Source organism: Octopus bimaculoides, chromosome 21 (assembly GCF_046866305.1).
Source record: "Octopus bimaculoides isolate indiv1 chromosome 21, ASM4686630v1, whole genome shotgun sequence".
Taxonomy (NCBI): Eukaryota; Metazoa; Mollusca; class Cephalopoda; order Octopoda; family Octopodidae; genus Octopus; species Octopus bimaculoides.
In genome coordinates, this window is record NC_142948.1 from 16354927 (window position 1) to 16382088 (window position 27162).

General features: G+C 35.7%; 1 long non-coding RNA gene across 3 annotated transcripts in view; it reads right to left on the reverse strand.

Annotated features, from left to right (window-relative positions):
- LOC149131499 (uncharacterized) overlaps positions 1–26915 on the reverse strand; it is a 118929-nt gene extending 92014 nt beyond the window's left edge. Inside the window, exons 1-3 of one of the 3 annotated variants that reach the window (XR_016237758.1) lie at positions 26600–26915; positions 21389–22867; positions 9679–10302 (exon numbers count right to left, since the gene is read on the reverse strand). This is a non-coding gene — a long non-coding RNA (uncharacterized LOC149131499). Of the gene's footprint in view, positions 1–9678; positions 10303–21388; positions 22868–26086; positions 26509–26599 lie in introns of those variants that run through there. The other 2 variants (XR_016237760.1, XR_016237759.1) reach the window with 2 other exon arrangements.
- Between the last annotated feature and the right edge of the window lie 247 nt (positions 26916–27162).

Sequence of the window (27162 nt, forward strand, 5' to 3'; positions counted from 1 at the left end):
TGACTAAAACTTCTTTAAGGCAGTGCCCTAGCTTGGCCGCAGTCAAAGATAAAAGATAGATATACATATTCTAGAGATGAGATCCAGAGATGTTCTATATATAAAAAAAAGAACACTAAGTAACATTCAAACGATTTGGACTTACGTAGACAGAGGCTGAGTTTACCTAATATTTATATGCTTCTACTACTGGTTGCATATCCTTGCCTTTTTGAAAACTACATCTGCCAACATTATGAAGTAATTCTGGGCCCCCCCCCCCATACCTTCTCCTCTTAATTTTCAGTGTCTTTGTACCCTGTGTAAGTATACTCTGTTAATATATAAATATCTGTATATCTACGCAGGAATGTTCCTCTAAAGGTTTTCAGTCTTTGTTTTCTTTCTGTTTATATGTATATATGTGGAGGCGCAATGGCCCAGTGGTTAGGGCAGCGGACTCGTGGTCATAGGATCGCGGTTTCGATTCCCAGATCGGGCGTTGTGAGTGTTTATTGAGCGAAAATACCCAAAGCTCCATGAGGCTCCAGCAGGGGATGGTGGCGAACACTGCTGTACTCTTCAACCACAACTTTCTCTCACTCTTACTTCCTGTTTCTGTTGTACCTGTAATTCAAAGGGTCAGCCTTGTCACACTGTGTCACGCTGAATATCCCCGAGAACTACGTTAAGGGTACACGTGTCTGTGGAGTGCTCAGCCACTTGCACGTTAATTTCACGAGCAGGCTGTTCCATTGATCAGATCAACTGGAACCCTCGACGTCGTAAGCAACGAAGTGCCAACAAAAACAAACAACATGTATATATGTATGTATACCTCATATATCTAACCCAAGCGGTTTTATTAATTTATTTGCATCATTATCACTTTCTATCCCTCTCTCTATCTATCTATCTCTCTCTCCCTCTCCCTACACACACGTTATTTTTATTCTTGTTTTTAAGAAGACATTGTTTACTCTCAGGTGAGGGAATATATGATTCCAACCTAATTGCCTCTCATCAGCCTGAGAAGTTTTCTTTTCTTTTCCTTGCCTCTCTTCTCTATCTGGAATGCTATCACATCCTCTCCTCAAAATATTCAATGATATCCAGTCATAGAAGCCATACCAAAACAAACAGTAGAACTTGGTGCAGTCCTTTAACTTGCCAGCGCCTGTCAAACTGTCCAACCCAGGCTAGCATGGAAAATGAATACTAATTGACGATGATGGTGATGATGATGATAACGATATTGTTCAAGAAGATTATCACTCTATATATAACTCATACAAAATGTAACATAATTAGTTATAATCTGAGGCTGTAGAGAATATCTTGTCAAAAACATTTATGGTACAGGTGCAATTTTAATTTATAGCAGAAGTGCAATTCTTTCATTGTGGAACATCACCTACTTTACACAAGCACTTTTATGAAACTGTTGTCATATATTCTCACAACAATAAATTAGCTGAAGAACTAAATGATGTAATTCTACCAACTGTTATCTCTTTCATACTCTCTCTCTTTCCCTCCCTCTGTTACTCTCTCTATCCCAATCTATCTATCTGTCTCTATTAATGTGTATTTTTATTTCAAATTATAAAACAATTTTACATAAAACTGGATGATTACTCAATCTGTTTTGTAGAGTACATCTGTTATCTTTTATCTTTTACTTGTTTCAGTCATTAGACTGTGGCCATACTGGTGCACTGCCTTGAAAAATTTTAATCAAATGGATTCACTCCACTACTCGATATTTTTTTAAAACCTGGTACTTATTTTATCAGTCTCTTTTGCCATTCCTTGAGGAATATGAAGATTCAGGCTGGAAAGCTGAGCATTTTCCAATCAAAATTGGATGTAGTGGATTCATTGGACACAATGTGAAGTGACCTTTGACATTAGGCCTAACTCATTGTAAAGAAAATACCATCACAAGTGATATCCAGACTACAGTGGAGAAGGCAAGCCACTGGATTTGGTTAAAAAGAGACGATGAGTGATGGCTGGAAGAATGTTGAGTGAAACCTAGTAAACCAGTTGATCTGGCAAGGAAGGCCTCATTTCAGTGAGGGAAGCCAGTGTATAATATTGCCATCACAAGAAAGGCCCTGAAACAGCATGCATTCTCTCCCGATGACCCCATAAACTTGCTAGCATCTGGTATGCAGAGCTTTCGACTGTGTGCAAAAAGGATTTATCTGTCACTTTTACCAAACTGCTAAGTTACAAAGAAGTAAACATTCCTAAGTCAGTTGTCAAGTGGTGGTAAGGGACAAACACAGACAAAAAGATACACACACAAACACATATACAGATATAGATAAACATGACAGGCTTCTTTCAGTTTCCATCTACCAAATCCACTCACAAACTTTTGGTGACCTTCAAGGCTATAGTAGAAGACACTTGCCCAAGGTGCCACAGAGTGGGACTAAACCCAGAACCATGTAGTTGGAAGCCTAAATTCTTACCATTCAGCCATGTCCGCACTAAAAAGTGTTGACAGTAACTTCAAAGTTTTGACCTGCTAGTCTTCGCTAGTTAGCAAGTCAAGGCTTTGAAGTCACTGGCACTCCATTGCTTGTGTAAATATAATAAACATATATATATGTGTGTGTGTGTGTGTGTGTGTGTGTGTTTTGGCTTGGCTGTGTGGTAAGAAGTTTGTTTTCCAACCACATGGTTCTAGGTTCAATCCCACTGTGTGGCACCTCAGGCTAGTGTCTTCTACTATAGTTTCAGGCTGATCAAAGCCTTGTGAATGGATTTGGTAGACAGAAACTGAAAGAAGCTCGTTGTTTTTTTTTTTCTGTGTGTGTGCGTGAGTGTATGTGTGTGTGTGTGTGTGCATGTGTGTGTGTGTGTGCGTGCGTGTGTGATATTTGTGTCTGTGTTTGTCTCCCACAACTGCTTTGTTTGTTTACGTCCCCAGTGTTGTTTGTTTACATCTCCATAACTTAGCAGTTCAGCAAAAGAAAGTGAAAAATAAGTAACAGGCTAGAAAAAAAATAACCAGGGTCATTTCGTTTGACTAAAAGAATTCTTCATGGCAGTGCCCCAGCATGGCCGTAGTCAAATGAGTGAAACAAGTAAAAGAAAAAAATGCTCCCCTTACAAAGTGTATTGAGTACTTCGGTTTAACCCTTTAACATTCACATTTCTTTGCCAAATGTATTGCTTATTTATTCACATTGTTTTGATTTAATCACACATCTTGAAGTGCCAAGGTTTCAGTGTTGTGTTTTTATATTTTTAGAATGACATTGTAGGGTAGGTATGAAAAGTTATACCTGGTTAGTTTTAATGTAAAACAGAAACTAACAAGAGCTAATGTAAAAATGTATCTATCTGTCTATCTACCTTTTAACAGTATTACACTCTGATTCTTGACATAAACATTATCTTTCATATATAATATTAAACACAACACAGGTGTTTGTGTTAAATTCAGAGTGAAACAAAAATTAAGTCACAAAAATGTAAACCATATATCTATTACTTATGCAAATGTGGATTCAATTTCCAGCACAGACTGTTTATAGTCTTTATTCATTCATGTTAGATGTAAATAAATGTTTACTAACACAACACAACTGTCTTGATTTATTAAGATTTGTCAACAGTGTAGCCATGTTTTAACCATTCAGTATTTCTCTCTCTATCTATCTATCTGTTTATCTATCGATTTGTCTTTCTCCCTCTCTCTCTCTCTCTGTCTATTTCTCTATTTCTTTCTGTATGTATGTGTGTGTGTGTGTGGGGGGGGGGCACATGGCTTAGTGCGTAAGGTTTTACCCTTATGCTTGTCAGACTGGTTTCAATTCCTGGACCAGACAATGCATCGTGTTTTTTTAGCACAGTGGTTCCTAAACTGAGCAGTACTTCCCCCTTGGAGCAGGGTGGAAAGATCCAGTGGTGTGTTGAAGAAAATGGGATGATAATGGGGTGGCCAAAATGGGATGATAGATGTAAAAAAAAAATATATTAATAGGTTAATTAGGTTAAAGTTTTATTTGTGAAATACAGTTATTTTGAATTTGCCACAGAAAGTGGTCTATATTTGTGGTGGGGAGGGTGAGGGGTGCTAGCAATATTGTCTGGGTTCCAAGGGGGCAGCAGCCTGAAAAATTTTGGGAACCACTGCTTTAGCAAACTGTTCATTTCACATTGCTCCAGTTCATTTAGCTGGCAAAATTGAAAAATCCTGTGACAGACCAGTGTGTGTGTGTGTTCCTATACACACATATATATATATATATATATTGTATGCACTGGTATGCGGGTATTCTGAAGATGCCTGCATAGTTACAGTTAGCCCTTTGGCAAGGCATAGCACCCATTCAGCCAACCTGTCAAGGATATGGCAAAGCCATGGGACTGTAGCATGGTGGATTGTGAAGAGGTAGCAGAAGAGCTCAGCTGAGCCAATGGTGCTTCTTACATTGATGCTGGACAAAGGAATCCTAGAAGATCAACAGTCAGGATCATCAAACTCTATCAAGAGAGTAACTGGAATGCATCCATAGGGACAGCATCCATGGTTGTGTCATCAGCTAATAAAAGGTTCATTGTGACTCAAACATCCAATTTAAATTTATAATGATAGAAATGGATGGTGACAGAGAGTCATAGGAATCAGTGAAAGCAGTGCGACTGGAGAAGAATATTGCAATTATATGTATTTATACATGAATAGCAGCAGAGTAAACAGATGAAAAAAGATATTTTAGCTGTGACAATCTAATGATTTGTATATCAAAAACCATATTATTATTGTGATAAATTTGGCTGCTATTTTCAGCAAGCAGAAAGGTAATATTTTAGCCAATGATCATATTTCTCACTCCCTTTCCCTTCAATTGTCTTACACTATTTTCACTTTTCACAGAGTAGGGGATTGAACTAACAGTTTATTATTTCAGTTATGTGGTCACCTTTGGAGAGTGTGAATCTTGAATTTCATATCTCGGGAGGGTAACAGAAGAGAAAATGTTTCAGTTGCATCTATGCATATCAAAGCATATTCATCATTACAAGAATGTCCAAAGATTTCAATTTATTATAAGTTTTATCTACTCTAATATGAGAATAGGATAGTGAATCCTAGGCGCAGCAGTGGCTGTGTGGTAAGTAGCTTGCTTACCAACCACATGGTTCTGGGTTCATTCCTACTGTGTGGTACCTTGGGCAAGTGTCTTCTACTATAGCCTCGGGCTGACCAATGCCTTGTGAGTGGATTTGGTAGGTGGAAACTGAAAGAAGTCCATCGTATATGCGTATATATGTGTGTGTGTGTGTGTGTGTGTTTCTGTGTTTGTCCCCCCAACATCGCTTGACAACCGATGCTGGTGTGTTTACGTCCCCGTAACTTAGTGGTTCAGCAAAAGAGATGGATAGAATAAGTACCAGGCTTCCAAAGAATAAGTCCTGGGATCGATTTGTTCGACTAAAGGTGGTGCTCCAGTATGGCAGCAGTCAAATGACTGAAACAAGTAAAAGAGTAAAAGAGAGTAATCCATGCATTGATAAAGTGTCAATTATTAAATATCGAAGTTTCTTTGGTGAGCATGAGTTCTCTCCCTGGGTCATTCAATTTCTCCACTCCGAAGATGGTGGCTAAATTTACAGCAATGTTTATATACATCCACTACTGGTTGCATATCCTTCACCTTTTGCACACTCCACCTGCCAACATTACAACAATTATGTAATTCTGAGCTCCTTGAAACAGCTGGACCTGAAATACTATCCCCTCTCCTCTCAGCTTTCTGTATCTTTGTACTTCATGTAAATCTGTACTATAAATATATAAATAACTATATCATTACTCATGAATGTTCATCTGATAAATATTTTCAATTTTGTCTCTCTCTATATATATACCTATATCTATATTTCATGTACATATGTATGTATGGATACTTATATATGAAACTCAAGCATGGTTATTTGTTTATTTGCATCATTATCTACACATACACACATGCTAACTCACTCACACACTGAGCGCTATATTCTTGGTTAAAGCCTATAAACGGTTAGATCTTGTTTTCTTTTTTTGGCTAACAGACAATTAAGCTATGCTTGTATGTGTGTGTGTGTGTGTGGATATATGTATATATGTGTGTATTGTATACATACGCATATGTAAGTGTGCATAATTTATATACTATATATGTCTACATGTGTGTAAAATGTTATTCTATTTAACTATGTATGTCTTTCACTCTCTCATTGCTTACCATATCTTCCTTTCCCTTCTCTCTCTCTCTATCTATCTATCTATCTATTTATCTATATCTTCCTATGTTTGTCTCTCTCCATTTTTCCTTCACCTTATATTTTCCTTTTCTCAGCCTCATGTTTCTTTCCTTCCATATTTCATTCCCAAACTCCCTATCCCCCTCCCACACACGCACACACACACGCACACGCACAACCCTTCCAGAGCAGCAGCAGCAGAAGCAGCAAGTACTGAGCTAAACAAACTCACTGCAACATGTGAAATAGTTAGAATTGATACATTCACGCTTCGATTCATTCTTTGTTTAACCTTAGCGAGTATACCAGAAGCTACAAAATTACTACTACTGCTACTACCACCACCACTACTACTACTACCACCACCACCACTACTACTACCACCACCACCACCACCACCACTACTAGAACCACCACCACCACCACTACTAGAACCACCACCACCACCACTACTACTACTACTACTACTACTACTACTACTACTACTACTACTACTACTACTACTACTACTACTACTACTACTACTACTACTACTACTGCTGCTGCTGCTACTAGAACCACCACCACCACCAATGGCACCACCACCACTACTACTACTACTACTACAACCACCACCTCCACCACTACTACTACTACTACTTTTACTGCTACTAGAACCACCACCACCAATGGCACCACCACCACTACTAATGCTACTACATTTACCAAACACCACCACCACTACTGCTGCTGTTGCAGCCAGTGCTGCTACTATTATCACTTGTATTTCATTAAGTAAGAATAAGTTAGTTGTGCGTTTACTGATATAACCTTGCACCGTTCCCCACCTCTGCTGTTCTGGCTCTGCCTATTTCCCCACAGCTGAACCAATAGTTTCACCTTTAAACGAGCCAAGTCACACCTTCTGAATATCTGAACATTATAAACTTAAACTCAGCCCCTTTTTGTCTGCACTGTATATCTTCTCCCACTTATTGATAAATAAACGCAACTTTGTGTTTCAATCACAGCATAGATTCACCGTCAGCTGTTATGCACACAGACATATGCAAGCCTCCTACTTCTTCCTATAATGTTCTATGCCACCTTCTTGAACACAGTCACACACACACACATACACACACACACACACACACACAGTAAGCCCCACCCCCTTGTATGTCATGCACAGGAATGTTTTCGTCTTGATATTTAAATGGTATGGGATTGAGAAACCATCTTCTTTTAACATTCATCGTCTTATTTTCCATCAAGAAAGACTGGTTGAGTCTACATTAGAGAATACTGCTGCCGCTCTCTTTATATATGTGTGTGAGTGTGTGTGTGTTTGGGTGTATACACACACACACATATATAGATGATGATGATGATATATATATATATATATATATATATATTTCCATGTATATGTGTCTATGTATTTATACATATATGTATTTGTATGTACATTTATATATAGAGATATTTCTTTCACTTGTTTCAGTCATTTGACTGTGGCCATGCTGGAGCACTGCCTTTAGTCAAGCAAATCGACCCAAGGACTTATTCTTTGTAAGCCTAGTACTTATTTTATCGTTCACTTTTAGCATATATATATATATATATATATATATATATATATATATATGACAGGCTTCTTTTACTTTCTGTCTACCAAATCCACTCACAAGGTTTCGGTTGGCCCAAGGCTATATAGCAGTGGGGCTGAACCCAGAACCATGTGGTTGGGAAGCAAAGCTTCTTACCACACAGCCAGTCCTGCTCCAGTTCATATATTTATATATATATTTCTTTATTTATCTGCATCCATAATGGGACACCACCTTGAAAGATCTTACTTAAACAAATTGACTCTAGGACTTCATTTTTAAGAGAGTATTGTAGTTCGCTTGAAGCATTGTATATTGTTTATAAAGAATAAAATATTTTGAATGACACAACAATACACTATAATACAAACAAGGACTATAATAACTGTTGTAATTTAATCATCCATAGTCTGCTGATATTTCGGAATAAAATTCCTTCTTCAGATATCCTTAGGAATTGATGGAGTCACTACTATAAATCGGTTTTCCAACAGCTTTTCTTTGTTTTTTTGGAAGCGTCTCAGCAGTGGTCTCACAAAGTTCCTTCCAGCATTCCTCATGTAAAGTGCATGAGTTCGGCCATGTCTCAATCTCGTGTCTGCTGGCACATCCATAGCACTGCTTCTAAGTTATGTGTTATACGTGCAACTTCCTTTTATTTATCCCTTCTCCTTTTTGTTTTCTTTGCTTTTTGTTATAAACAATACATGAGCACGTTATCAAAAATGAACCTACACACATCCAGATCATCATCCTCATCATCATCGTTTAACGTCCGCTTTCCATGCTAGCATGGGTTGGACGATTTGACTGAGGACTGGTGAAACTGGATGGCAACACCAGGCTCCAATCTAATTTTGCAGAGTTTCTACAGCTGAATGCCCTTCCTAACGCCAACCACTCAGAGAGTGTAGTGGGTGCTTTTACGTGTCACCCGCACGATGTAGCTAAATAATATATTGATTACTAGCCTCCAGCCTGTTGTTAATTTGGGGCCCTTCTCTGTGAATGAGTATAGCTTCCTTAATTCTTAAATTACCCAAATTTCTTTCATTGGCCTCAATTGTGACTGTTATGCTTTTATCAGTGTTCCGGCATATGTCTAGATGTTTTCTGAAGGAGGGGGCTCTCATGTTCAGATGTTCTTTGATGTGAATGTGTAACAGTCTTATTGTGTTACCCACATAGAACTTGTTGCATTTGTTACATTGTATTCTATACATAAATCTGTGTCATGGATGGGACAGTTTGTTAGTGTGCATTGATTGTTGTCCCTTGTTCGCACTTATTCCATTTGTCATTTTTGGTGAACTACTAAGTTACAGAGATGTAAACACACCAACAACGATAGTCAAACAGTGGATGGAGACAAACATGGACACAATGACACACCCACGTAAATATATATATATGGCAGGCTTCTTTCAGTTTCCATCTACTGAATCCACTCACAAGGTTTTGGTCGACCTGAGGTTAAAGTAGAAGACACTTGCCCAACGTGCCATTCAGTGGGACTGAACCTAGAACCATGTGGTTGGAAAGCAAGCTTCTTACCACACAGTCAAACTTGTGCCTATATACATAAATAGTATATATATATATATATATATATATATATATATATAGAGAGAGAGAGAGAGAGAGAGAGAGATAGATAGATAGATAGATAGATAGATAGATATACATTTATAGATGTTTGTATGTCCGTGTTTGTCCCCCGCTCCAACATCGTTTGACAACCGATGTTGGTGTTTTTAGATCCCTGTAACTTAGCAGTTTGACAAAAGAGACCGATAGAATAAGTACTAGGCTTACAAAGAATAAGTCTTGGAGTTGATTTGCTTGACTAAAGGCGGTGCTCCGGCATGGCCGCAGTCAAATGACCGAAACAAATAAAAGACAAAAAAGAATATCATATGTCTGAATAAGAAGCATGCTCTTAGGAAGAGAGCAGCAAAGTTAAAGTCTGGCCAGAGAGTGACCAGTGGTCTTGTATCCATGAAAGCTGCAGCTTTGTGGACAGCTCATCAGACTCTATACAAAGACAAATTCAACTCTTCACCTCATGGTATATATATATGTATGTGAACATATATATATGCATACATATGTATGTATATGTACACAAACACACACACATATCTGGAAATGGGGATGATGATATATATAGCTGCTAAATACATGTGTAGTTTAACCCTTAGAATGTAGGCAAATCACAATGAAATAGACTTTAAGTATTTGCTTTGAGTCATTCCTTTTAAAATCTTGATATTTGTTATAAGTTTTACTTCAGTAAAATGCATTCATCTTCTACATGAACGCATACTGAGACTGGAAACTTAAGCTCCACTCACTGAGACAAGATAGCATAGCTCCACCCACAGAGACAAAATAGTAGAGCAGCCCCGCCCACTGCTGATCATCAAAATATTTGGTATTGCATATGACATATTCTCAGCTACTGAAAAAGAAAAAAAAAATTGATATAGCACCATCGTAGTTCAACCAGACAATAAAATTTGGACATCTCTACCACTGCAATGCCTTGGACAATAAATGATTCGGTTTATGAGACATTAAGTTGCATTCCATTCAAAAGAATGCCCTAGATATAACCTCAAAGAAGCAATAACCATAAAAAATAGTAACGTCTATACCACTTATTTGCATCATTTCAATACCTAAACTAACTCTTATAAGTTGTTGGTGTTGTTGTTGTTTAATGCTTCCCACCTCCGCCCCATCCCATCCCAAAGCCTTAAAGGAGTGGAAATGTGATCAAAGGTAGTCCACTCATGACCATCTCGTCTTTCTTTTCTAGATAGAATATCTAAAACAACAGGGTCCTTCCTTTTGCAAAATGTAAAGGTGGTATTTGAGAGAGATTTGACTGCTATTTCTAGTGACTTAAAACGCATATGTAAGCATTGATTCAGTAACTCATACACTGTCTCTTCAAGTAAGTAAGTGCAGGGCAAAGAATCTTTAGCACTGTTACGTCACAGAAGATTTATTGGTTCCGTATTTCTGAAGATTTGTTTTTAAAAATGTCAACATGTTGCAGGTGTGGCTGTGAGGTTAGAAGTTTGCCTTCTAACCACATGGTGATACTTTGGGCAAGTGTCTTCTACTATAGCCTTGGGCTGACCAAGGCCTTGAGAGTGGACTTGATAGATGGAAACTGAAAGAAGCCTATTGTACATATGTGTGTGTGTATGTGTCTTTGCTTGCCCCACCACTATCGCCACTACCACCTGGCAACTGGTGTTGGTGTGTTTTACATCCCTCCTTATAACTTAGGAGTTCAACAAATAGACCAATAGAATAAATATCAGGCTTTAAAAAAAAAGTATTGGAGTCTTTTTATTCCACAAAAAATTTTTCAAGACGCTACTCCAGAATGGTCGCAGTCTAATGACTGCAACAAGTAAAAGATGTCTTTATTTCTTTGGTGATATTTAAAATTCAATACATAGTTTACTTTTTCTCTCAAATCTGCAATAACCATTAAACTGTAATAAAACTGAAACATATAAGAGTTATTAGTGTACTACTATAAATCCAATCCACTTGCCTCATGTTTTTGTATTTCTTGACAAGAGTTAGGTTTTTGTTTTTTATTTGTTTCAGTCATTTGACGGCAGCCATGCTGGAGCACCACCTATTAGTCAAGCAAATCGACCCCAGGACTTATTTTTTGTAAGCCTAGTACTTATTGTATCGGTCTCTTTTTGCCAAACTGCTAGGTTACAGGGACATAAACACACCAGCATCACATGTCAAGCGATGTTGGGGGGGGGACAAACACACACACACACACACACATATTTTTTCTCCTTGTTTCTCTCCTAATTTTTTTTTATTTTATTTTATTTATTTATATTTTTTCTCCTTGTTTCTCTCCTTATTTCTTTCTGTGTTCCTTTCAGTTGAAGAGCGTAGGCTCGAAACGTCAAAGATTTTCTCTATTCCCGAGCGTTAAACTAATACATCCATTTGTTGTTTACACCACCTGTCTTCATCTGTTGTTTTTTTCGTAAATTCTCCCATATATATATACATGTATACAATGGGCTTCTTTCAGTTTCTGTCTACCAAATCCACTCACAAGGCTTTGGTCAGCCCGAGGCTATAATAGAAGACACTTGTCCAAGGTGTCACACAGTGGAACTGAACCCAGAACCATGTGGTTGGTAAGCAAGCTACTTACCACACAGCCACATTATTATTTCTCCTCATTACAGGTATAATTTTAAATAATCAGTATTTCTTGAGTATGGTCACAAGCTTGGAGCTGAAACGCATAAAAGTATAATTACATTACACATGGAAATGCCTACTGGGATAGCCTTAGTAGCATTATAAACCTCTGGGCTAAGTGCACTGACCCTAGAGTATTTATTTATTGACAGCAAACCATAGCATACCTAGAACCAAATTATATGTTAGCAACAGACGCAATATTGATACCAAGAGGTCATATCTCTATCCTCACTTAAACATGGATGTTCTGTTGGAACAAACTATACTGTGGTAGTTAGCATGAGAGAAACTCTCACGCTGGCTTTTGGTGCAAAATGCACTCTTGTTTATATCACTAGTGGGGAGATAAATCTTTGCCACCTCCTTGTTTCATTTTGTTAATGATGGACACTCGACCTACTAGAGATAGCAGTTTCTCATCTCTCTGCCAGTGATAGAAAAACAGTGCCAGAACAGGCTCTGGAGTCACAATTATCCAGTGAGCTTGTATTAATACTTCCTCTGTTGTTAATATATGTTTGTTAACAAGCTTACTGGCTAATCGCAACACCTACTGAGTCACTGCTATCTCTAGCTGTCAAGTGTTTATCATTGACAAGACCAAGGAAGGTTGAAATCATGAGATCTGTGGGTCTCAGCATTGGAGATGGCAGGGACTTATCCCCCTGCTAACAATATAAACAAAAGTGCATTTAGCACCAAAAGCCAATATGAGAGTTTCTCTCATGGTAATTACCGCAGTGTAGTTTGTTCTAACACAACATCTACATTTAAGTGGGGATAAATATTACCTCTAGAACTAAATTGGGCCCTTTATACCCACGTGGCCCCTGAACCCATGAGGTTCCTAGGCAACGGCCTAATGAACCTACATCTTAAGATGGCATTTATTCCAACTTTATTGATTACTTTCGTGATAGGTTTTATGTCTTCGTGCATGTTTTAAGAGATTGAGATAAGAGAAAATAATCCATAAAAGAGTGGGATTTCAGCTGGTAGATTGGTGTGGAATCCTACCCCTAGCTAAGCCTATGTTTATCTGCTGGGCTTCTGTCTAAAAATACAGTCATGAATACCATGTATTTTGAGAGGATCTCTGGGGCCTGAAGTAGTCTTGTTCTACTTTGTCAAATATTTCTCAGAAGTCATGGTTTTATGTAACCTTTCATTCAAGTGAAGTCATTAGACAGAATCACTAGAAACTAAATAGAACCACAGGAATTTTCAAGTATTCCAGCCAATAGAGCAATGCTACTTGGGTCTCTTCAGTCCTTTCTGAGATTGCAAATATATTTAAAGAATTTGTTGGAATTGAAAAAAACCCAAACATTTAAACATCCAATTAAATTGATGTAGAGAGATCTTAAAAATTTAACTAGAAATAAATAATATAGTGATAAAAATGAAATCTGCTGCTGCTGAGAGCCTGCATTAGGAACACTTATAATAAAAACCAACAGAGGTTGTTAGTAAAGGTTAGCTAACTTGAGATATGATACCTGCAACATCAGTTGGATTTTTGAAATAAAACTATTGTTCCCAATTTCTAATGATTGTTCCCTCCTGAACCCACTGTATCCTTTGAGCTTCTACTCCATGCCTCCCAGAATCAATTGCAGGCTTGTTGCAGGTTGTACTAACAGACACCCCTAATTAAGAACGAATCAATCCATTGTTAACACAAGTGGTAGATGGCTCAGTATGGTTGTTCTTTCAAGCTCTTTTGTTATTGTAGTTTCTAGTGGTCTTATTTGTGCCAGGTACCATGCTGGTATTTCTATTGGGCCTGCAGAGATCAAGAAGTCTCTTTTAGTTGAGCCCTTACTTATCCATATTGAGAGGTCACAGCTCAAATACCACAGACATGCAATTAGAAAGAATTGCAAAACAGATTCTTCAATCCAAATCAACCAACAACTGACCTAGGATTAGATCAAGAATGAGATGTTTAGATAATATCCATTCACTCAGTTGGTCACGCTTGAGAATCGAGCCAGAAAGTGTAATGATGGTTGCTTCTGATAGGACCTTATCAAGGAGGTCCCTAAGGACTCTCCTTCAATGGATCAGTGGGCAGTGGAAATGAATGGAATGGATTATATTGCAAGAAGTAGAACAATATCAGCATATGCCTAATATTATTTTGATTAGTCTTGAATGTAAGGGAGACAACTATAGATTTGTTTCAATATTATTATCCCCACATCAGCAAAGTAGAGCAATATCTAATTTTATAAGGAGCTGCTTTACAAGACCCCAGGTTTATGAGTTTTACTTTTCAAGCACAAAATCTAAATTTTGAATGAAATTCAAAAGTTTCCACTTCCATAACAAATGCTTCTGCATGTTATCAAGAAATTTATTGAGAGAAAAAAAGCTTCTTCTAAGCAAACAACTCTAGACTTGCTTTTTAAAAAGAAATCTACAAGTCTATCTATGAGTGCTTATGAATTGGTGATCATGTTTACAAGTGATGGGATGTGTGAGACTAGTGTAAATGAAAGGCATTCAGAAAACGATTATAATAATAATATTTTTATTATAATATTGACATTCCTTTTACTTTACATAAAATATTCTTAACATTCTACTGTTGTTTTATTCCCATTTATTTATAAGTATTACAAATTTTATAGGTAAAATGTTTTTCTGGGAGTGAATTATGATTTATAACATTGCTACTATGGGAAATTATTGCTCTGCTTCATGAGTTTTCACTTTACAAGTGGTCTTCGGGAACATATTAACTTCTTAATCAAGGCATTACTGTATAGACTTTGCCATGCTTGCTGAAGAAATGAATCACTATAAGGCTAAGAGATATAAAATTGTTTAAGGAATAAATCACATGGAGAAGGCATCCACATAAAAACTAATATTTAAAACTAAGAGCAGTAACTAGAAATATATATGTTTTGAGGCAAAAATGACAAGAAGTATCGACTGTTATTATTTTTATTAATTTGGCGTGTAAGGGAGACAACTCAGAATATGTTTTGGTATTATTTTAACTTCAGCAACAAAGTTGTTCATGCCATTGTGGCAACAAAAGTATCAATGCATAAATATACAATATGTGTAGGAAAATTGAATTATTCTGAGAATTAAAATTACATCTTTGACTTTTCTTTTTGTTATTCTTCAACTATAATTATAACATTTTGAATTGATCACATTTTCACATTATTTTTCATACCATGTTCCTCTTATATTTTCCTTACAATGACAATTTCAAATTCAGAATTGTAACATAATTTATGATCTGAATTATATGTTTGCTTCAATATTAAATAATTACGTCTTTTCAGACCATCTAACATATCGTAGATTTTTTTTTTTAAAGCAAATAATTGATTAAAACATTTAAGACATTAATTAAACAACATACTAAGTTGTCTAGAGATGTTTAATGAATAAATTTGTCTAGACAAGATTTACAAATTGACATATATAACAGAAAGAACATGTCAGTTCCATATCTCTTTGTGACAAACATTTGAAACTCTTACAGCAACAAAAGCAATTAGCTGAAGTATTATCAAAGATATTGTCATTGAGAAAAGGAATGCAGCAAACTGATGGAATTATATATTAGTGACAAAGGCAGTATTAATACCGAGAGGTAACATTTATCTAAACTTAAACATGGATGCTCTGTAATTTACTGTTGTAGCTACCATGAGAGAAGCTCTCATATTGACTTTTTAGTGTGAGATGTTTTCCTGTTTATATCACCAGTGGGGAGAGAAATTCCAGCATTTCTAGTGCCGAGACCACCAGGTCATGTGGTTTTAACCTTGTATGGTCTTGTCAATGATGGACACTCAACCTCTAGAAGCAGCTGTGACTCATCTCCCTGCCAACAACAGATTTGTTAGCACATCAGACAAAACACTCAGTGACATGTTTTTTTTATTATTCTACATGTTCTAAGTTCAAGTCCACTTTGCTTCCCACCGTTTTTCAAGGTCAATAAGTTAAGTATCAGTTAAACAGTGGGGTTGATGTAATTGACTAACCCCATCCCCTAACATTGCTGGTCTTGTGTAAAACTTTGAAACTATTTTCTTTAAGTAAGGATCCTTAATTACCATGCATTGCTAAATTAATTATAATGTAACCATTTTCTTTGATTAGGTATAAGACCATGGTGTCTAAGATTTGTTATAATTGTTGTTATTGTGAATGCTCTTTTTTTCCATGATGTGATAGAACGGATATTTCTGAAGTACAACAAAGACATTTTTTCCATTGATTGTCTGTCATGTGATCTATACAGCCTCACATTCTAAGATATCATCTTAGAATTTTTACATCAGTCTATAATGTATTTTATCTCAGTTAACAGTAAGGTTTTAGTTTCTATGGGCAAAGGGTAGATTGGAAGATGTTTGAGAACAAACTGAAATGGTTGTGGAATATTGACACTAAATGCAGAAGATGCTGGAAGGTTGGAAATGAAGGAAGTATAATCTGAGAGAAAAAAATGGGTGTAAAAGAAACTATTTGCAATGTGCTAGTTTCTTTACATCCCCTGACTCAGTAGTATGACACACAAGATACTGGTAGAATAAGTAGCAGGCTCACCACTGATTAGTAGAATTGATATGTTTGACTATTGCTCTTCAAGATGGTGCTACCTCTTCACAATCCACTATGCTACAGTCCCATGAATTAGCTGTATCCCTGGCAGGTTGAATGGGTACTATGCCTTGTCAAAGGGCAGTCTGTAACTATAGAGGACATAGTCATCACTCCATGAGGTATTTTCAAAATACCCACATACCCAAACTTGTACCAGTAACAGACTTTATTTTGAGCCACATCAAAGATTATGAAGACAGTCCCTACACCTTGAAGAAAATAAGGTTCTCAACCACTGACAATAACTAGATAAGCCTCTTGAGAAATGATTAGTTCTACTTTTATTGATCAAAGATATTAAATGTAAAGAAAGTCCTGACAAGGTTTGAGCAATGTAGAGGGGTGTAATGAAGAATGTAGAGAGATGCAAGGGAATAATATAAATGCATTATAGCCACTGCTTCACCATTTCTGATACTTTATTGGTTACCTCAGACTATATAACAAAAAGTACTGCTTAATTTTTTCTCTTTTGCTCAATGTGTCTCTCATGCTCTGCCCATCTGCTCTCCCTCTCTCTCTCTTCTCTTATCTATCTTTCTACATACACATAATGTAGATAGATAGATAGATAGATAGATAGACAGACAGACAGACAGACAGATAGATAGATAGAAAGATAAAGAAGAATTTAAGTGTATTTCTCTTCTTTGTGTCAGTATGTATATATGTAAACAAAAAATATATGTATACAAATATACATGCATATACATATGTATGTTTGTGTATATATATATGTATGTATGTATGTATGTATATATATATATATATATATATATATCTCACATGCACACACACACATATAACTACATCATCGTTCAGTCAATAAAAAATAGCAAAATAAAATAGAACAAGACTGTGTCTTGCAGGCTTATTAATCGACAATGTAGATAATGATGCTAGAGACTGTTCAGCAAGCATTCACCTCAGCAAGTTCAATGTGTAACTACACTACATTTAGCTTTTAATGTGGCAGCTTTATAAGAAGAGAGGAGACAAGCAAGTTGTTATATAACAATTCACTTGGATTTAACTTTGATTAAAAGAAAAAAAATGCTTCTCACATAATCACATAGACACACACACACACATGAAGAGATCATGAATGCATATGTATATATATATATGAATATATGTGTGTGTAAATAGATAGATAGATATAGATAGATAGATAGATAGATATGCAGACAGACAGACAGACAGACTGATAGATAGATAAATAGACAGATAAATAAATAGACAGATAGATAGATAGACAGACTGATAGATAGAGAGATAGAGAAAGAGACTGATAGATAGATAAATAGATAGACAGATAGATAAATAGACAGACAGACAGATTAATAAATAGACAGACAGACAGACAGACTAGAAATTCAGCTGGTAATCCAAGTCATCCAATTAAAATGCTTTAAACAATAAAATTTGTAATGATTATCTGCATTAAAAATTTCAATGAAGCAAATTTTAAATCTGTTATTTGCTATCAAAATACTTAGTAGACCCCATAATACTGTACATATGTGTACATATAAATATATATGCACACACACACACATATATATATATATGTATATATTTATGTGTGTGTACATGCGTGTGTGCGTGCATATGTGCATGCACATATTGAAATTTATATACGCATGCACCTCTGTCTATAAGCAAATATATACTCTTTCTTGTTGACTATCTTATTCAATTATATATACGTATACACACACACACATGCATATGTTTGTATGTATGTATATATATATATTGATTTCAAATGTTCACTCAGATCAACTGGTACTTAGCTTATCAACCTCAAAAAGAGGATTGGCAAAGTCAACCTAGGCAGAATTTGAACTCAGAATGTAAAGATGGATGAAATGCTGATAAGCATTTTGCCCACAATGTTAACAATTTTCCCCCTCACTGCCTTATATATATATATATATATATATATATAGTATATCATCATCATCATCATCAGTTAACGTCCGTTGTCCATGCTGGCATGGACTGGATGGTTTGACTGGGCTTTCATGCTGGAACGCTGCACCAGGCTCCAGTCTGATTTGGCATGGTTTTCTACAGCTGGATGCCCTTCCTAAGGCCAACCACTCCGAGAGTGTAATGGGTGCTTTTATGTGCCACCAAAACAGATGCCATTTGCATGACACCGGGATGCATTTACGTGCCACTGCACGGGTGCCAAATTGCGTGATATATATCATCATCATCATCTGCAGCAGCATCATCATCATCGTGTGTATACATTATACAGACAAGAAGGTAATATTTTGAATGCAGTATAGCCTTGAAAACAGCAGAAAGATCAAGTGTTATTACCTTTATAAGATTGATGTACATATTAATGTTTGTTTTTATGCTGAATTATATTTTGAAACAATTTGGCAATAAACTGTAGGATTACTCAATAATTTTTAGTAGAGTAGATATTTTCTAAATTTTACTAATACAAAAAAAAAAAAATAGCAGTAACTTCAAAATTTCAGTCTGCTCACATCTGTTAGACTATCTGGTGAAAGCAAACAAGGTGAAGCTTTGAAGTCATTGTCAATCTTTTCCCAGTAAAAATTAATAAACATACATATGTATGTGTATGTGTTTGTGCATGTGTTCACATACATACATACGTACGTACATGCATATATATCATCATCATCATTGTTTAATGTCTGTTTTCCATGCTAGCATGGGTTGATGGTTTGACTGGGGGCTGGCAAGCCAGTAGGCTGCACCAGGCTCCAATCTGATCTGGCAAGGTTTCTACAGCTGGATGCCCTTCCTAATTCCAACCACTCCAAGAGTGTAGTAGGTAATTTTTATGTGCCACCAGCACGGGAGCCAGTCAGGCAGTACGGGCATCAGCCACAACTACAATTTCCATTTTATTTCGGTCTTGATTTGCTTTTGATTTTTCATTTTACTTGACTCACTAAGTCTTCTCAAGTGCAGTGTATCACCTGATGATTCAAGGGTACTTTTTAAATGGGCTGGCTATGTGACACTGAAATAGGCTATGGCTGTGATCTCACTTTACTTGCTGGGTTTTGTCAATCACAGCATATCTTCAAAGGTCTTGGTCTCTTGTCATTGCCTCTGTGAGGCTGAATGTTTGAAGGTTGTGCTTCACCACCTGATCTCATGTCTTCCTAGGTCTCCCTCTTCCACGGGTTCCTTCCAATGTTAGGGTGTGACACTTCTTCACACATTTCACTTCATCCATATGCAGCACATGACCATTAGAGGTGTACACCTCAAATGACCAACAAATTGATTTTAATATAAAAATTTAAATATAACACATTAAATTATTCTATATTGGGTCAGTAAACTGCTATTTTTACATTTGCATGAAATATAATAATGATATCTTCCAGTTTTTTATATATAACTATAAAAGCAAAAATTTAACCACTTTTATTTTCTGCATTTATTGATCACATACTGCAGTTAATGGAATTATGGGATTTATATCTACACACAGCCATTATGGATTACTGCAGAGGATTTCACCATGGACTTATATTATTTCTTCAAGATTTTTAGCCCGAGTTTGTACCAATGCACATCTATGCCAGTAACTTTTTTAAACAACATCTTTATCATATGTTTTTAAATAGCATTCGATTAACTACACAGAAATTCACAATTTTTCTCTGATGAGTGAATGTATTACCTATTAATGATTATCAATTTTAGATTTCATTTCAAAGGGTAATACATTCATGAAATGCTCATAAGATATTTCAAACATTTTAAATAGTCATACTTTATATATTTATATATTTATCTATTAATACAATATTATTCTGGACATATATTATCTTCTGTGATGATGTAATTTTTCTTGCTTTTACTTTATAATATATAGTTTTACACACACACACACATATATTCAAGTCACAATATATGGACTTAAGTAATATGGTAGTGCCCATAAAAAAAGCTCTGTAATGTATCATTCCACAAAACCTATAGAATATATAATATGATACAAATATTTTCTTCCACCTGAGGACTTAGCTTAATTTCTGCATCGTTTCAAAACATTTCTTGCATTAATGCAGACATGTAAATAATCGATTTATCATTAGATATAATAATATAAATTATCTTTACATGCTTTAAGTTACAAAACAATTAGTTGTGATATTTGAATATTCTTATAGTTAAATAAATTTTTATTATACTATTTCTCTCATCATTTATAACTACATCTATATATACATATATATTTCACTTAGGCATTGCAAGACTAAGAACCTGGTATAGATCTCAATATATATGTTTCAGAACAAAGTGTTAGATGAGTATAGAGTAGTAATAAGATAAAGATGATGCACAATGAAGCTATAGGATGTTATTCAGGCACTCAAATACGAGTCCACTGTGTCTTATAGCAGAAGCAGCTGTCAACTAATAAAGTTGATATCATAACCATTGTTTTTCCTGTGTTTTTCTCATATCTATTTATCTATCTATCTATCTATCTATATATATATATATATATATATATATATTTATTTATATATATATTATATAAAAGATCATGGGTAAGGCAAAAACAATACAAAGTAAATGCAAGGTAAATCACAAGAAAACAAATATGTGAATTAATATTGACTTACCTTGTATTCAAAATTTCAGGATTGCAACCCCATTTTCAAGAAATTGACAACTGTTGCCGATGTGCATGTGTGTGAGTGTGTGTGGAGTGGACATATGTGGAAAGGTGTTGCTATAGCAACCAGCTAGCTTCCTGTAACTCTCTTCTGTTGTTGATCTTGGGTTTCTTTTGGTGTATGAGAATAGCTTCAGAGATTCTAAGGTTGCCCCTGTTCTGCTGTGTTGCCTTGATATGCACTGTGAATTCCCGGGTCTGGCATTTCCGTAGATGTTTCTTCATGGAAGTGTCTGCCTGCATGTGTTCCTTAATGCGTATATGCAGTTTTCATGTCGTGCTTCTGCTGTAGGATGCGTCACATTTGCCACAGATGATCTCATATACAATATAGGTCCTCTGGCACAATTCAGGGTCATTGATGGGGCAGTTCGACAATGTGCACTCCTCGGAGTAGTGAGAGGTGTTGTTCTTGGAAAGGGCTTTTCTCAGGGAAGGGCCAGTGTGCACTATCTGTATGTCGAGTCCTTCCCTGCAGACTGCGTGTTGTATCACTGTAGTAGTTCTATCATCAAAGTGTGGCAGCTTTAGGAAGCACGTGCCGGACTTGGGAGTATGTTGGTTCTCCCTGGGTTTATTGACTTTGATGTAATTCAGGTGCCGTTGTTTAGCTAAAGATGGTGGGTAGCCATTCAGAGTTAGGTCTCTGAGGAACTGTTTGGTGTTGATAGTTTTGTTAGTCACATTGCTGCAATTGTTGTTTATACATGCAATCTCGTTTCTCATGTATGCGGCTTTGGTGAGCAAGGCTGATTGGTAGTGGATGAAAAGTTTTCTATTCGTGGCTTTTCTATAGAATTTGGTAAATATGGCACCTTCCTCTGTGATCTTGAGTTGGAAGTCGAGTAGAGAGAAGGTTCTGGATTCGTCTGGATGTTCAATCTTGAATTTGATGTTTATGCCAGTGTTATTGAAGGTCCGGTGTATATCAACATATATATATATATATATATATATAATTGAATTAGGCAGCTGTTTAGCATGTATCACCAAAAAAGTAAACTATAGTTGTCATTAACTATGACAGAGGGTGTTAGAATACCTACAATGCTAGAAATAAGAGCTAAAGTGCTCTGATGCTGCAATCAATACACATAATTGTATACATATATACTGACAGGCTCTTGACTATGAGTCCACTCATATATACATATATATATATATATGTGTGTGTGTATGTATGTATATATGAGAGTGTGTATTTATACGTGAACCAGTATATATTCTCTAATCACAAAATATAAAAGATCATAACCTTTGGAAAGATTATATTGTGGGAGAATTGTGCACATTATTAACTATCTGCTATCATACAAAAGTAAAATCAACGGAAAGTTGGACTTACAGTTGTTCATTGTCAATTTTCTATATGTATTTCATTCCAAGTCTTTTAAATCCATTTTCCACTTTTACGTATGTGTTTCTCCTACACAAATATTCCAAGATGGAAAATAATTGAAACTGGCTCTGAAAACATGTAACAATTTATTTTTCTGACATTTATATATATGAGGGAATAACTAATTTATTAATTTATTTTAATTTTTACATTTTTCTTTTCTTTATTTCAAATATCCATTAAGAAATTAAAAATTATCAATTTTTCAGCATTGTATCAAATAATGGAAAGTTTGTGAGGGTAGGGTTATAAATAGTTTTAGAAGGGCTGAAACAGGAATAGACCACTTTCAATTTTAATATCCTTCATGCATTTTCTATTCTTTCTGTTCTTTTATCTTTAACTTGTTTCAGTCATTAGACTGCGACCATGCTGGGGCACTACCTGTGAAGAATTTTTAGTTGAATGAATCAACTCCAATACTATTTTTATCTTAGCCTGGTACTTATTTTATTGGTCTCTTTTGCTGAACTGCCAAGTTACAGGGATGTAAACACACCAACTCCATATGTCAAGTCATGGTGGGCGATAAACACAGACACAAAGACACACCACACACACACACACTCTCTCTCTCTCTCACACACACACATAAGTAAAAAGTTGGAATTTATATATCATATTTAATTCATTAATTCTATGTGTGGTGTGTCTTTGTGTCTGTGTTTATGCCCACCATGACTTGACATATGGAGTTGGTGTGTTTACATCCCTGTAATCTGGCAGTTCAGCAAAAGAGACCAATAAAATAAGCTAATAGTGTTTGTTTGGTGGTCCAGCACTGGTGTCATCCATTACAGCTTCATGAGATCTGGTAAGTCAGTTACAGCGGGTGTATACATCAACCAATTGGATGAAATGATGAGTGAACTTGCAATTAAACAACTGAGATTGGTCAATAGAGACAGGCCAATTCTCTTGCAAGACAATGCTTGACCACATGTTGCACAAAGAACGCTACTCAAGTTACAGGAACTGAACTTGGAAGTACTCTGTCATCCACCATATTCACCAGACCTTGCACTAAGTGGCTATCACATTTTCCAGACATTTGACAACCTTTTGCAAGGAAAAAATTTCAAATATGAAGATGCAAAAACAGCTTTTCATTATTTCATCACCTCTTGCTCTCCAGAATTCTTCACTGCCAACGTAAATAAGCTACTGATAAAATGGCAAAATTGTGTTGATAATTTAGGTGCATACTTTGATTAACTACATTGCTTTTTGTTGAGATATAGTAAAATAAATTTTCAGCTCAAAATCAGACATTTCATTCTTAATGACCTGATATAACTACGATGAGCTTCTTTCAGTTTTTGTCTACCAAATCCACTCACAAGGCTTTGGTCAGCCTCAGACTATAGTAGAACACGCTTGCTCAAGGTGCCATGCAATACAAGTGAACCTGGAACCATGTGGTTGGAGGCAAGTTTCTTTCTACACAACTACACTTGTTGAACAAAATTTGTAACTTTTGCACATTATGCTATCTGAGCCCTCATATGCTATATGAGGGCTCCTTTATACAGTCATTCAAATCTGCTACACATAACAACCAAATCCCTGTCAGTTCTTATACTGATAAATTCATACATAGACACACATTACACACATTGTGTCTCTGTTTGAAAATAGAACTATGGGATGGTCATGACTGGAAGTTCTTTGTTGATTGGTCTGCTAGTTCAGGGTTGTTGTGGGGTTAACTAATAACAACATATGTTGATGACTACATAAACAAGAAAGTCATTCAAGTAATTTAAATAGAGGTCAACAACATGAAACAATCACAGAAGTTGAGAGATAAAATGAAACAGAAACCAACGAGGAATTAACAAACATTATTTGCCAGGAATGTGACACGGGGGAATTTAAAGAATTGAGTTTTTTTGTTTGATGTAATATTGCTTAATGATACTCAATAATTATGGTGGTTGACTGGCAGAAGTTTACGATTACCACATTTAATGACTTTCAATATTTAATTCTGCTTGATAGAAGAAATACTATCAACCTGTTTAATAAGTATTTGACAAAAATAAAATACAATTCATGTAAATTAGAAAAACAGAGATATGATATTTTTAAATTAGCCATTTTAGCAAAATATAACTTATCAAGACAAGGTGTTGTCTTACAAAAGAGATATTGCATGATGTAGCTCTAGATATATAAAAGGACAAGACTGTCATAGATTGTTTTTGTTTATTGGTCTACTCGTTTAGAGTTGATCTACATGGTGCTAAGCAATAACTAAATCAATATCATACACAATATATTTGCAGTTGATTAGAAAACACAAAACACACAATCTTGGAGTTTTCTCAGTGGTCATGGGTTCAACTTCCACCTCCAGACCCCACCCCACAAAAATAATAATAATAATGGTAGTAGTAGCAGTAAAAATAATGATAACAGTTTTAGATTTTTCCTTCTATACGCACAAGGCTAGCAGTTTTGAGAGGAGGGACAAGTTGATTACATTGACCACAGTGTTCAACTGGTACTTATTTCATTGACCTTGAAACGATGAAAAGCAAAGCTGATGTCAGTGGAATTTGAACTCAGAACATAAAGCTGGAAGAAATGTTGCTAAGCATTTTCTCTGCCATGCTAATGTTTCTACCAAGTTCGTCACTCTTTACTCTCTTTACTCTTTTACTTGTTTCAGTCATTTGACTGTGGCCATGCTGGAGCACCACATTTTAGTCGAGCTAATCGACCCCAGGACTTATTCTTTGTAAGCCTAGTACTTATTCTATTGGTCTCTTTTGCCAAACCACTAAGTTACGGGGACGTAAACACACCAGCATTGGTTGTCAAGCGATGTTGGGGAGACAAATACAAACACCTACACACACACACACACATATATATATATATACATATACATATATATATAAATTCAAAAAGGGATAAAACTCTTTTACAAGAATTTTATCAAGAAGCCAGTGTGTAAAAAAATTCATAAGGGAAATTTCTATTCCCAAGAATATAATTATTCGTTTATATTTATATAAAGGGCATTATTACAGAAAATAATAACGCCACACAGTGGACTTCTCAAAATAACCATATTTAGTACCTAATGCGAGGAAAAACAACCAACAGAAGACGACCAACCTTCTTTTAAATAAACTTAACTGTGTATCGGCCGATTTCGCGATTGCTAGAATGAATCTAGATTTCGTTCATCAGCACAGTATTGTCCCAAAAATATATACAAATAAACAGAATTCTCACCTCACCAAAAACGAACACCCTACGTATCCGACAGAGTAAAGGGAATGAAATTTATCTGTATATATCTTCATCAGAGAAGAGGGAATATTTCCGGGTTGCTTCTGGGTACCCATGTGGAGACAGGAATAAAAATTCAACATTGAATATATTCCGTGTATATATTTGATAAATAAATTCAAAAAGGGATAAAACTCTTTTACATGAATTTTATCAAGAAGTCAGTGTGTAAAAAAATTCATAAGGGAAATTTCTATTCCCAAGAATATAATTATTCGTTTATATTTATATAAAGGGCATTATTACAGAAAATAATAACGCCACACAGTGGACTTCTCAAAATAACCATATTTAGTACCTAATGCGAGGAAAAACAACCAACAGAAGACGACCAACCTTCTTTTAAATAAACTTAACTGTGTATCGGCCGATTTCGCGATTACTAGAATGAATCTAGATTTCGTTCATCATCACAGTATTGTCCCAGAAATATATACAAATAAACAGAATTCTCACCTGACAAAAAACGAACACCCTACGTATCCGACAGAGTAAACCGAATGAAGTTTATCTGTATATATCTTCATCAGAGAAGCGGGAATATTTCCGGAAATATAAACGAATAATTATATTCTTGGGAATAGAAATTTCCCTTATGAATTTTTTTACACACTGGCTTCTTGATAAAATTCTTGTAAAATAGTTTTATACCTTTTTGAATTTATTTATCAAATATATACACGGAATATATTCAATGTTGAATTTTTATTCCTGTCTCCACATGGGTACCCAGAAGCAACCCGGAAATATTCCCGCTTCTCTGATGAAGATATATACAGATAAACTTCATCCCCTTTACTCTGTTTTACTCTGTCGGATACGTAGGGTGTTCGTTTTTGGTGAGGTGAGAATTCTGTTTATTTGTATATATTTTTGGGACAATACTGTGTTGATGAACGAAATCTAGATTCATTCTAGTAATCGCGAAATCGGCCGATACACAGTTAAGTTTATTTAAAAGAAGGTTGGTCGTCTTCTGTTGGTTGTTTTTCCTTGCATTAGGTACTAAATGTGGTTAT